The sequence below is a fragment of the Pinus tabuliformis genome, chromosome 1_1 (genome assembly GCF_031772625.1).
Source record: "Pinus tabuliformis cultivar Carrire ecotype Pingquan chromosome 1_1, CPIR1, whole genome shotgun sequence".
Taxonomy (NCBI): Eukaryota; Viridiplantae; Streptophyta; class Pinopsida; order Pinales; family Pinaceae; genus Pinus; species Pinus tabuliformis.
The window spans coordinates 143,747,136-143,758,422 of NC_142297.1; positions in this window are offsets into that span (position 1 = coordinate 143,747,136).

An 11,287-nucleotide genomic window follows, 5' to 3' on the forward strand; every position below is an offset into this window, starting at 1 on the left:
AACAGTTTGGAGCCAATTCCTGTGGTATGATTTAAAAAAAAAAAAAAAATCATCATCAGGACACATACATGAATTCATAGAATTACTTTTTACATCACATGGGTCATGCTGCAGCTCTTCCAAGGCCTCGTCCTTTGCTTGTAGTTGTCGTAGCAAACTATGTTTATCCTCTTTCCCTTCATGTAGACGCATCTTCAATTCAACGTTATCTGTTTGAAGATTTTGGTTGTTATGCTTCAGTTCTTCTATGACCTCTTCTGTCGCTTACAACTGAAGCTGCAATCACTCCTTTTCCTTTGTCTCTTTATGTAGAGTTTCATACATTATTTCCACCCTTTTGGAAATTTTGAGCATGATCTCATACATCGCTTTTTCATCCTCTGTCGTTACACGTTTCATTGTTCACACTTGCAATCCACATCCATGCAAAGACCGCTCCGATACCACTTGAGCTAGGTCCGGGTGTGACGAAGGACCCTTCCAAGGCCTTTTACTTTCGTGATGTGTTAAATTGACTTTTAAAAGAACATAAATGAATACATCTGCATGCTGTAAATAAGAGGAACATGACAATCATCAACACATGAAAACATAAGCCGTTGATAACGGAGTTTGTCTAGGAGGGACTACGTCTCCAGGCCCCGGTGTCAATATGGTGTAGGCTGCTACATTAAGTGTTGTCAATAGTGATGATGTATATAAGAGGTGATGTCGTTATCATACAAGGAATATTCCCTCACGCAGGAGTGGCTCCAAGAGATGTTCCACTACAGGAACTCTCAATCGAAAGGATTCCTATCAGTATGACATAAAATCATGCATGATGATCATCCCACGAACATGGCATAAAAGGGATCTCGATGCAAAACATACATGACGACAACATTAGTATCCCAGCAACATACAACAAAGGGATCTCAAAACACAACATGATGAACCATGAAAACAAGTACATCACATAGATGATTCTGCATCACATCAAGCATCAAACGAGGATCTATGCAGCACAATGCATAACAATAAAAAGTACATGAACCCTACATATACCTCACATCCAGGGGCTATTTGAAGAAGAGGATGTCAAACTACTGAAGTTGTTCATGCCATCAATCTCATGGCATCAATTGCATGGAAATCGCTGCTCACACATGAATGTTGACACCTGCACTCCACTTAGAAAAGTGGCTGCAAAATAGAATGAGGGAATGAAAAATCTAAATGCACCATCAAATTTTTGGCATCGAATAGTGCAAAATAGACTGTCAAATTTTTGAATTCTAAGAAATTGAGAATCTAGGGCTCAAAGAATGTTTTAGATTCCCCCTAGATTCCTCAAAGATTCTGCTCCACGGGTGGACTGGAAATCTACAACTCAAAAGGCGAATCTGACCTCGCCATTGCGATCCCTGCGGAAAACCATGAAAAACGACTGTAAACTTGACTATGTTCCGACAAAAATAATTTTTACCTCCCTAGAGAATCTTTGGGCATCAAAGAATATTATGCCTCCTCTGTCTCGAAATCCATGCCTGCTCCTGGTTCCTCCATCCTCCCCCCACGCACTGCACAAATGGGGTTTATGTATCAAAAGTCAGCCGGACATTGCAATGAGGGCAGTTGGTGTATTGGTAAGATTTCCGAATTATGAGAAGGAGGTCGGGTGGTCAAACCCTGACCCCTCCATATTAACCTCCAAACAGTTTTAATAAACTGTGTACATGTTTTTTTTGGGGATCGGGTCCGCATTGGGCAGCCCGCCCCCTTAACTCCTGCATCACCTCATTAAATGGTTGGTGCATTTATTTCAACACCAAATGGAAGCATTTTTGGTGTATCCGTGGAGGGTGTGGTTAGTTGTTTATGTGACATCGTATATGGGGGAGTGTATGAGGGTGCCGGGGAGGCAGGCCAGCTTCATCGGCCGGGCGGGTTTGAGCCCCACCACCTTCGGCTTTTATTTATATGGTAATGTTTTGGGGGCGGTGTGGGCCGGGTCCACCGGAGGTGGCCCATGACCACCCCAATATTAAGTTATTGTTGTTAACGGGAGTTGTGGTGCGGTTGGGCCGGCGGGGATCATGGCCCGTCGGCCCCTTTTTAATAAAATTTTTTGTTAATGTGGGGTGGCAGGGGTGGTGGCCCGCCACCATATATATATATATATATATATATATATATATATATATATATAGATATATATATATATATATATATAATGTTTAATTTAAAAATATGGCATTTTTAAAATTGTCTAACATAAGGGTTATTAGACAAATTAACAAGGCAACAATTTAGCCCGCTTCAGGAGCCAGATTCCATGCTCGGGACTTGGTCAACTTGTAGGACTCTTAAAACTGGCCCACAACCCAACTTTTACTGGATTGTTCTCCCTCATGTGAGCTAAAAAACCGTTCGCACCACCGCGATCAGGACGACGAGATCTACGCTCTGGTCCTGGGCAAAAATCATTCTGATCACTTTGATTTTCAAGCATTCATAAGCCCTATTTGTCCTATCTGTGTCTCTAGAGCCACCTGGATCAACCATACATCACTAACCCCAATAGCGGGGCATTGTAACCACTGCTTGCTCCTTAAAGAAAAGACTACAAACTCTCAAGTTTATGTGGGAGGAACCAAGGTCAAAAGTCATTTTCATGTACAAATGAGGGGTATATATAGCCAAGGGTGAAACTGACCCTTGTGATTGTTCAACTTCCCTCATGACTATTTGAATTACATGACTCTTCCACTTTACATGTGGGTTTCTTAGACTTCCACATTGCATTACATTGATTACAACAGTATGGCCCACAATATTGATGTGGCCGAGATGGCTCATGACATGACTCGACACGATAGTACTGGTATGTTCATGTTGATGGTGGTGTCTATGTCGAGTTGCAGTGTTGTTGAGTGATGAGTGTGCTCTTGGTGTATCATAACTTCACCTCCGCATGGTAAGGTGTGTGTAGTCTTTAGTGGTCTTGGTGTTCACTTGATGTTTCATTTGCATGTATCTCCTTTGCTGGTACTTGGCATGGTTCACGTGTTCATCCGTTCACGAACAAGTCTTCTAACATGCACTCCTTGTTCATCCCGTTAGTCGTTGCACCATGTCTCATCCATGTACCTGTATCTGCAATCACTCATGTTGAGATGACATCAAATCCATAAATCTCCTAGTCTACCATGATGCATCATATTTTTTTTTCGGGTGCAGGTGGTCAGGAGAGAGGACAAGGCTTTGAAACTATGTAGAGCACATTTAAGGTCGAGATGCGAGCTCCGAGGCACTGTCAAAGGAAAATTATGCAGAGGTCATTGGGAGGTTGAGATGAGTAGTACGAAACAACAATGGCCATCTGCGGGATATGGCTCGACTGGAGGGAAGAACTGTGCAAAGTTTCTAGGGAGGCAGTGTAGGCAGTAGGGAGGACATTGACAGTGAAAACTGCGCAGATTCTCCGGGCAGGTTGGCAGCAGGTTGCAGGAGCTTACTGGCAAAAATTGCGTAGAACTGGGAGCCTGGTTTGCAGGACATTTCTGCATAGTTTTTGGGCTATGTGGGGTGTCAAGCGGCTAGAGGACAGCCCAAGAAAATTGCATAGTTTTTAGGAGGAGCAACAGGTCGGCTAACAGAAGTGCGTAAATTTCAGGGACAGTGCAGTGACAGGCACTGAGTGCCTGTCCTTCATGTCTGCGCAATTCTTCAGTAAGTAGAGGTGGGCATGCTAGCAACTTCTGCACAATTTTTTGGAGGAGTGAAGACCGGGGTCACTGCCTGGTCAAACTCTTCGGTTGACCAGCGGGAAGCATGATAGATTTGCTAGAAGGAAGCACAGATTGAGATGGATTTCTAAGAAACTTCTGCGCAGTTCTGGGTGGTAGTCAGTTGGGTTGATTCTAGGATTGTGCAATGAAAGGTACCTGGGAGACAACGTTGAGATTTGCACAATTCTGGACAACAATACTTGATCACTAAGGGCTGAGACTGCGTAGTGCAACTTAGCAAAGGTCCTACTATTGGACGGTGGTCTGGTTGATAGATATTCAACAAAATGACTAAGTGTGTGAGCGAGTGAACTTGTGGATGCATGACCTTGAAAACACACACTCAACACGACTCGACGATAAGACACTTCGAACTAACAAGACAACATACGCTCAGTGTGACTAACCAACAGGTGCAAGTGACAAGCACAACACTTGAGATAGATCGTTGAACGACCGTGACGACACTTGCGTGACATTGCATACAACTTCGTGTGTGAGTGCGATAGATTCTTACATAGTGAATACAACTTGTACACATGAAGATGAAGCGTGAGCATAGCCAGAACATGACTGCAAGCATGGAATTGTGACCAACATACTAAAATATGTTCAGTGAACGATCAAGCGAGGAGGGTGCAAAGACTTGAAAAGAGCTCATGTGATGAGCCCAAGTGTTTGCAAGCATCAAGGCAAAAACCAAGGAAGGCTTCGAAATTGGATGTAGGCCAAAATTTTGGACGGTGTTGCAGTGGCTACAACACCTTCCAAAGTTGTTCCAAGGATGAAATGATTCTTGTGATCTTGAAAAAGAACTTACTTCAACGATTTAACCCCATCCTACAATAGGAAATCATCAATACTAAATGCAGAAATAAAAAAGGAAGAACAAGAGATGCATGTGAATAAGAAGTGAAAAGAAGAAAAGTAAATGATGCAAAAGGGATCTGAGGCTCCTAGGATGGCCAAGCCCAAGGAAACTTAGAGTCCTCTGAAGGAGATCGAGATCTAGAACCTGAACATGTCTCCGATCTTCATTTTTCCATCAATACACTTACATCCCTGCAAGAAATGAAAGTGGAGCTACAAAAATACGAGCTCTCTCCACCAAAAGACTAAGTGTAGGAATTTACAGGGTAAGTTCCACAGAAAGAATACCAAAAGGACACCGCTCACAACCAGATCTCAAATCAATACACCAGTATTTTTGACATGGTTAAAACCCTCAGAGTGCAAGGAGGGAAACAGTCCACGGCCTGTCCCAACGTGGGTACTACAGGCAATTTATTAATCAAAGAATGAAAATTTACATAAGCTTCTCTCGTGCATGGATTACCCGAACAATGACCCTCCATGCGCTTTAAATAGAACTCATGGACCAATCGGGTGTCAAGCCACGGATCAAGTGTCGGTAATACCGAGGTGAGAGTGAACCGTCGGATCACTACATATCGTGACCGTCGGATTGTAAGTTACAAAATGTACAATGGTAAAGAAACACACTTTACCTAACTCTAACCTAACTCTATACTAGACCAAGTTGAACTTAACTATATCCTATGTGTCGGAATATCCTAACATCCCCCCTTAAGAACAACTTGGGATAGGATTGAAGGATTTACAAATATGACACAATAGGAGAAGGAAGGAGGCACTAGAGCCTATCCCCCCTTAGTGACAACTTCTTGAACTCCAAGCATATATCGAAGTTTAGTGAACTTCGCCTCTGTGAGAGCCTTTGTGAAGATGTCTGCAACCTGATCATCTGTTGGACAATATTGCACTTCAAGAACATGGTCATGAATGAGCTTTCTGATGAAGTGCATGTGTAGTTCAATGTGTTTGCTGCGCTGATGCTGGACTGGATCTTTGCATAGCTGAATGGCACTTTGATTATCACACCAAAGTGTGGTTGGATGCTGCTGCTCAAAGCCAAACTCTGATAGGATCTGACGAAGCCACAAGGCTTCCTTACTAGCTTCCACGGCACCACGATACTCTGCTTCTGCTGATGAAAGAGAAATGGCAGCCTGTTTCTTACAAGCCCATGTAATAGGTCCTGAACCAAGAGTGAAGACATAACCGGCAGTAGACTTCCGATCATCAGGGTCACCAGCCCAATCAGAATCAGTGAAACCAACTAACAGAGGAGCTGCTTTGGCACTGTAATGAATCCCAAACTGTACTGTACCTCGAACATAACGAAGTATTCTTTTAGCTGCTTTCCAATGACTTTCATGGGGGTTTTGCATAAAACGAGCAACAAGGCCAACAGCAAAGGAAAGATCAGGACGAGTATGGGTTAAATACAAGAGTTTTCCGACAAGTTGACGGTATAAGGTAGCATCAACTTCAGGAGAAGTACAAGAGACTGAAAGTTTGACTCCAGACTAAAAGGGAGAAGGGGCTGGCTTACAGTCTTCCATGTGAAAATGACGAAGAATATCACAAGCATACTTGGACTGGGAAAGGAAAATACCCTCTTGGGATTGCAAGACTTGAAGACCGAGAAAATAGTGTAAATGTCCTAAGTCTGTCATTTCAAATTTCTTTTTAAGGCTGGACTTCACATGGTTTATAAGGTTGGGATCACTACCAGTAAGAATAAGATCATCAACATAAAGAACAAGGATGATAAGAGAGTTGCCCACTTTCTTGGTGTAGACAGTATTGTCAGAATGACACCTAGAAAAGCCAGATTCTAAAAGAAAGTTATCCATTTTGGCATACCAAGCCCGAGGAGCTTGCTTGAGGCCATAAAGGGATTTCTTAAGTCAACAAACAAGGTTGGAGTCTGTTTGTATGAAGCCAATGGGTTGTTCCATATAGATTTCTTCCTGCAAGTCCCCATGCAAGAAGGCAGATTTAACATCCATCTGATGGACTTCCCATTTTAAAGAGGCAGCAAGGGAAAGAACAAGGCGGATAGAGTTCATTTTGGCAACAGGGGAGAAGGTTTCAGTGTAGTCAATGCCTTCAACCTGTGAAAAGCCCTTAGCAACGAGACGAGCTTTATGTTTATCAACTTTCCCATCTGGTCCATACTTGGTTCTGTAAACCCATTTACATCTAACAAGTTTGCGTCCCTTTGGTAGAGGAACAAGCTCCCATGTATCATTTGTCATTAATGAATGATATTCTTCATTCATAGCTGCTTCCCAATGTGGATGGCCTGAAGCTTCTGCAAAAGTGTCAGGATCATGATTTACTGGAGCTTGAGCCAGTAAAGAAGAGGCTCTTTCAAACTGAGAACGTGTACGTCGCTGATCTGTAGGATCACCGGCAAGATCACCTGCTGCATCCCGAGTACCACGGACCCATCTTGGAAGTTGAGGATCCTGAGAAGGTGGGGGAGGATTATCATCCTCGCTTTCATCATCTGAAGAAGAAAGGTTTTCAAAAGTAGAAGAGATAGGAAGAGGTGGCACATCCGCCGGACTAGGCTCGCAGGCCGATTTATTTTCATCAAATTTTACATCTCTTCTAATGATAATATTTTTGGACTTAAATGGAATAAGTCTATAACCTTTTACATCTTCAGAATATCCAACAAAAGTACATTTCTCACTCTTAGGTTCTAAATCTTTATGCTTTTCATCTGGAATATGGGCCCATGCTTCACTTCCAAACACACGAAAGTGACTTACATCTGGTTTAATGGAACTCCAAGCTTCTTCTGGAGTGATATTCTCTAGAACCTTAGTAGGAGTGCGATTGATTATATAATTTGCACAATTAATTGCTTCGGCCCAAAAACTAAGACTGAGTCCTTTAGATTGCAGCATACAATTAGCCATTTCCTTTAAGGTGCGATTTTTCCTTTCAGCTACACCATTTTGTTGTGGAGTGTATGGAACAGTATGTTGCATTTGAATTCCATTTTCGGTGCAAAAGTTGATGAATGTGTTTTTAAGATATTCTCCACCATTATCAGTTCTTAGCTTAAGAATTTGATGTCCAGATTGTTTTTCAACAAAGGCTTTGAAGGCCAAAAAAGTGTTAAATACTTCGCTCTTGAGTTTTAAGAAGTATACCCAAGTGCGTCTGGAGAAATCATCAATGAAAGTTAAGAAGTACTTGCAGCCAGAGAATGAAGCAACAGGAAGAGGACCACATAAATCACTGTGCACAAGCTGTAAAGGGGCTGAGGCGTGCCAAGAGGCACGTTTGTCAAAACTGTCCCGATGATGTTTTCCGAGTACACATCCGGAACAAACACCATCTCTGCAAGATATCATAGGAAGACCTATCACCATATTTTCTTTACATAGATGCTGAAGGGAGCGATAGTTTAAGTGACCAAATCGCTCATGCCAAAGTTTGCTCACTTCATCATTATGAGCAACAAATACTGAGGGAAGATTGGATGACCCAAAGTTGTGAAACTTATACAACCTTTTGGAATCATCAGCAAGACCAGTAGCTAGAATCTGTTTAGTATCTTTTAGATCCTTGATTACAACATCATGAGGTGAAAATTCAACAATTTTACCTTCACCTGAGTGAGTTATCTGATAGACAGATAGAAGGTTGCAGGATAAGGTTGGAACACATAATACATCATTAAACTGACCATTGTCTAGATGAACAATTCCAGTCCCTACAACATTAAGAGATCTATCATCACCAATATATATATTTTTGGTGTTACAATCATTTAAAGAAGAAAACATGGCTTGGTTTTTGGCCATGTGACAAGAGGCTCCAGAATCAATGAGCCACTCATGAGAATGAGAAGAAGAAGAAGATACATTTAATGCATAACCAGACTGAGATGATTGACAATGAGATGCAGAAAGTGCCATTCCGGAAGTTGAAGTTGAAGTAGGCTCCACATGGATGTTATGTTTCTTCATTGCGGCTTCCAAGGCTTCCATCTTCTTAAAGCATTTAGATTCTAAGTGGCCATCTCGATTACAAAAGTTACAATGTCTATCAGTCTTCTTCCATTTGTTTTTATTGGTCTTATCATTTTGCTGAAATTATCTTTCATTTTGAGGCTGAGATGGTTTAGGACCATTCTTTTGAGGATATGACTTCTTAGGATTCTTTGAATTTGGTTGCTGCTGGACGGCTAACGCTTTCGTGGAAGAGTTTCCAAGATTAAGAAGACCAAGGTGTAAGAGTTTTTCTTGTTCTCTTATTAAGGAATCACAAAAGGAGTCAAAGGAAGGGGCCTTGTAGTCTTGTCCTTGACAAATGAAAGCTTCCCTTGTAGAATGGAAAGTGGAAACAAATACAGAGTAGGCTGGTCCCAACTTAGTAAGGATGGAATAAATAAGGTTACCATCTTCTTTCTTAACTTTAACACCTTCCAAGAGATATCTAAGGGTCTTGAATTTGGACAAGAAATCTTCAATGCAAGAAAAATTATTAGGATCCAAAGTAAGCAGCTCATTTTCAAGTTGATGGGCTCTAATTTCATTTTTAATCCCAAAAACTTTAGCAAGTTTTTCTAATGCTTCATGAGGAGTCTCAAGTCCTGCAATGTGGAATCTAAGATCAGGAGAAATAGACATCCCTATCAAACCACGTGCTTGATCTTGTCTATTTTCCCATTTTGCCGCCTTGTCTTCATCTTTTGGTTTCTTCTCTTGGTTTGTGGCTATTCTGAAGAGACCTTTACTTCTAAGTAAATCTTCCATGTATTCTACCCATTGGAAGTAGTTAGTGCTGTCAAGAATGACTTGGCATGGACTTTCCATTTTTTTTAAAAACACTGAAGCTGAAGATGCTGAAAGTAAGTTTTCCAACGGATAGATCTCGAAAAAATAGGCGGTTTTAAAAAAAACGGCTCTGAAAAAGGCTTCCGGATGAAGAAGTTATGGCTTTTTGAAAAAAAATTGTTGACGTTGCCGGCAAAGTGCGCGAATGTGTGGGAATGAAAAAATCCGCCCCCACAAAATGGAGACTTGAACCCAAGACCTCTACTATCTTAAAATAGCTTTGAACCAATTGATCTATACAAAAAAATTGAGAGAGAGAGAGAGAGAGAGAGAGAGGGGGGGCCTTGGTTTGTGTGCTTGCCTTGAGAAAGCTCTTTTTCCCTACAAAACACAAAACACAAAACCCAACACGAATATGAAAAGAAAAACGAACCTTGCGGCTCGAAGTTAGCTTTAGCCAAAAAACTAGAAATTTAAAAAAAAAATCTCAAAGTTAGCTTTAGCCGAAAAACTAAATATTTTTCTCAATGTTTCTGATTTTCCGAGATCACACTAAGGTGCAGGGAAAAGAGCATACGCATGAGAAAAATCCTTCCTTTCTGTTTCTGATTTGCCCAGATCGCACAGAGTCGCAGGGCAAAGAGCATACGCAGAAATGAAAGGTATAGATCCGGTTAAAAAAAAGGCTAAATAAACTGAGATCGAAATAAGCAGAGAGAAAATAACAGTAAACTGCAAAAGAAACACTGTATACCTCCCGATCTGAAAAATGACGCAGCTAGGGCTACCGGAAACCTTTTCGCGTGAAACGAAAGGGGTTCCTCACTGGAACAGATGCTCCGAACGCAACAGAGCAGTCCTCTCGGCCCGAAAGCAGTCAGAAACAACAGATCTAGGAAACGAAAGCCGCATGCAGTTCTACCGGCTTCAGATTTGGATCACCAACGGACGCGGCCCTCAAATAGCTCTGATACCATGTAGGAATTTACAGGGTAAGTTCCACAGAAAGAATACCAAAAGGACACCGCTCACAACCAGATCTCAAATCAATACACCAGTATTTTTGACGTGGTTAAAACCCTCAGAGTGCAAGGAGGGAAACAGTCCACGGCCTGTCCCAACGTGGGTACTACAGGCAATTTATTAATCAAAGAATGAAAATTTACATAAGCTTCTCTCATGCACGGATTACCCGAACAATGACCCTCCATGCGCTTTAAATAGAACTCATGGACCAATCGGGTGTCAAGCCACGGATCAAGTGTCGGTAATACCGAGGTGAGAGTGAACCGTCGGATCACTACATATCGTGACCGTCAGATTGTAAGTTACAAAATGTACAACGGTAAAGAAACACACTTTACCTAACTCTAACCTAACTCTATACTAGACCAAGTTGAACTTAACTATATCCTATGTGTCGGAATATCCTAACACTAAGAAAAATCACCCCCTAGAGGAAAATTCTACTTGGTACTTATAGAAAATTATTAGGAAGAATTCCCCATGAAAGGAGGAAGATTTCCCCGCAAAATCCCCTTAATTAATGGATCTAGTTCCCAATACTAGGAATCTACATTAAACGACAGGGAACACATTCCTATATTTTCTCAATCATTGGGGCTCCAGAATTTGTGCAATTATTTCATAATATCTTCTTGATTTATTATTTAATATTGATCCTCCTATAGTGGGGAGGAAGTCCCTAAATTATCTCCTCCTCCAAATATTCATAATTTTCCCAATATTCTCACAATATTGCACAAAATTAAATAATATTAGGCACAAATATGCAATTATCCATAAATATTCCTAATGTACATATTAATGTTTAAAATACATTATCTA